A 3,164-nucleotide genomic window follows, 5' to 3' on the forward strand; every position below is an offset into this window, starting at 1 on the left:
TGGCTTATCCTAGTTTACAGAGAAGAAAATAAAAAAACGTTGGAAAAACACCTACACATCAAAACTTTTAAATGGTTGTGCGAAGTAGGTGGCAGGATAAACCAAAGTAGCCGGCGGTTTATTGCCGGCAGCCACCTTCTATTGAACCTCTCTGCTTATCCTAGTTTTATACAGCCAAGAAAATAAAAAATAAACTTACCTTTACTGCATCTTGTGTCCTTGTGTCGATTTGAGGCATTTTGAATTTTGCTCCTATCCTTCTTTAAAAGAGAACAAGGTTGAAGACTTGTAACCTCTGAAGCCAGTGATCACTCTACGATCGAGGACGGTTTAAGCTGAAAAAGCAGCTTGATTTGGCCTTTTGTCCACTCTCACATGAAGCTTAAAAACAAATGATATAGCATACATGTACATGTAAAGGCCTAGAGTCTAACAAAAATCGCCACATGCTTAGAGAACAAGCCAGTTTTCATGAAGAACCCACCACCTTCTCCAGTTTAAAAAGCCCTTTGGGATTCATACATGACATTGGAAGGTTTGGCTTAACAGCCTGGCTTGTTGAAAATTTCACTTCTCCCTAGGGGTGAGTATCTGATATCAAACTTCGTCAATTTGGAACTTTTCAACCATCCCCATGGGAAAAAATTGTCACTAAGCCAGGCTGCCAAGCCAGAGCTTCCAACGGTCACGTCACGTATGAATCAAAAAGGGCTTTTTGAAATGGAGAAAGTGGCAGGTTCTTCGTTAAAACTGGCTTGTTCTCTAAGAATGTGGAAATTACTGTTGGACTCTGAGCCTGTATGCTACATGTATATCGTTTGTTATCGATCTTCATGTGAGAGTGGACAAAAGGCCAAATCAAGCTCATTTCTCAGCTTAAATCATCCTTGATCATGGAGTGATCACTGGCTTCAGAGGTTCCGAGTCTCCAGCCTTGTTCTCTTTTAATGAAGGATATGAGCAAATTTCAAAACCAGCCCAGAACGCCTCAAATCGACACAGGGACGCAAGATGAAGCAAAGGTAAGTTTACTTTTTTTATTTTCTTCGCTGTAAAAAACTATGAAAAGCAGAGGTTTCAATGGAAGGCGGCTGCTGGCGATAGACCGCTGGGTACTTTGGTCCATACCGCCACCTGCTTCACGATGGCAGGTCTAGAATGCATGTCACATTCCACTGGGCAATCATTGCAGGTCATTGTTTTACGCTTTGGAAAGTAACCAAAACCCTCAATTTGGCTAACCCTTGGCCTAAGGTTGGTTTTTAGGCCTAGGGTTAGCCAAATTGAGGGTTTTAGGTTATTTTCAAAAAGGTAAAACAATGACCTGCAACAAGTGACCGGTGGAATGTGACCTGTGTTTTAGACCTGACATTCGCATGACCATTTGAAAGTTTTGCTGTGTAGGTGTTTTTCCACCATTTTCCATCACAAAAATAAAATCACTGAATTACAGAGTTTTCTTCTCAAGAAAAAAAAAATGTCTACATTTTCAAACAAATGTAACGAAAATCGAGTACACAGCGTATTTAGGGGTTAGTGCTCAATTTACATGACATTCGGCCAATAGTGTATTTGAATACTAATAAGGGAGCAATTTCTGTCAAAAATGACTATCATTGTAGTGTTTTATTGCCTAATTTCCATTGCTTTTTAGAGGGAAACACCTTTTGGAAAATGCTGCAAATAGCATTTCCAAACTTGCAGTGGTTGAACATGCCCCCAGACCCCCCTTGAGGCTCATGCCTTCAGCACTCGGGATTCCACAGCTGTCTACTAGGGTTGTCCACATTACAGGGCTCGAAATTGCAACCAATACGGTCGCATTTGCGACTAAATTTTTCCCTTTGCGACTAAAATATCTGGAGAAGTCGCAAATTTGCGACTTGTTTTCACCTTCGTTCTTTCGAAACAAAACGGTTAGCAGTTGCCACTTTGCTGCTACGTTTGCTAAAATAAACAAATAAATAAATAAATGACAAAATTATTTTGTTTCTCGCTGTGAATTTTCTCTGAAGGTAGCGTAATTGTATAGTAATTTAGCTGCGATGTTACGTGCACAGCTCCATTCCTTCGATCATTCGCCATAATCAGCAGTTTCTTTACACACAAGTACTACGGGCTCATATTTTTCTGCTAAACCGCTGACAACACAATGCAGCGCGACGATTTTGCGACTAAAATTTGCGAAATTGCGACTAAATTTTCGTATCTTATCGCAAAATGCAACTGGATTTTTTCGTTAATTTCGAGCCCTGCATTATGCTCACAATTTTCACAATTATGCTAATTATCTATGCTCAAAAAATTTTCCCCGGATCACTCATTTTTTACATAGAAAAGTCCCAAACTCCCAGTCGCCCCAAGTGGCCACGTCCATTTCCTGTGGTGAAGTCTAGGGGCAGTCGATTATCACCTACATTTCACCACAGGAAAACGGAATCTCAATTTCGAGATTGTACCTAATTTCAATATATTTATTTATTCATTCACGAGATTTTGACATATTTCCGGGAATTTTTCTTACTATTATGCTGGCGTAATGCTCGATGCTCATGCCTCACTATTATGCTCAAAATTACCGTATGCCGGCATAACGTGGACAACCCTACCGTCTACGTTATTTTCCCAGTCATCCTGACTGCAAAACTTACTGAAAGCACTGGATCATGTTTCCCATGTAAACCCTACAAATCGTTACATTAACTGAGCATTCACATTATGAGTTTGGGCCGCCTATGATGGAATAAATCGTTCGACTGCAGGGTGTGCATGAGTTGTGACCATTAAGTTAATATAATAAGCTTACATTACATAGCTCAGATGTGTGTCACTTTAAATGCGTTAACGTAAGACTTCAGCAAAGTTATTGTTTACAAGTACAAATTTAGGAACCCCTCAAAAGATGTCGCAATCGCAAGATAATAACAAGAAACAGTTGTCAGCAATTTATATGCATTCGACCGGAGATGAGATACGGCATTCTTGATTGTGATTTGTGCATTTTTCCTTACATTAGAGTCACTTCTCCTAAAAAGAAAAATAAAGTTATAATGATTCCTACCTAAATAAGTCAATCTGCCACAAACTCCGCCGCTCTGCGATCAAGTGAGCACAACTTCTTCGAAACTTCTTCCCTTGGATACATGGCCATTATTTTCTTTTTA

General features: G+C 39.8%; 1 protein-coding gene across 1 annotated transcript in view; it reads right to left on the reverse strand.

Annotated features, from left to right (window-relative positions):
* Positions 1 to 3,164, reverse strand: part of LOC138013954 (uncharacterized) — a 56,507-nt gene extending 53,343 nt beyond the window's left edge. Inside the window, exon 1 of the mRNA XM_068860988.1 lies at positions 3,062 to 3,164. The gene's annotated coding sequence lies outside the window, so the exon portion shown is untranslated. The remainder of the gene's footprint in view (positions 1 to 3,061) is intronic.

This window comes from Montipora capricornis, chromosome 1, assembly GCF_036669925.1.
Source record: "Montipora capricornis isolate CH-2021 chromosome 1, ASM3666992v2, whole genome shotgun sequence".
Lineage (NCBI taxonomy): Eukaryota > Metazoa > Cnidaria > Anthozoa > Scleractinia > Acroporidae > Montipora > Montipora capricornis.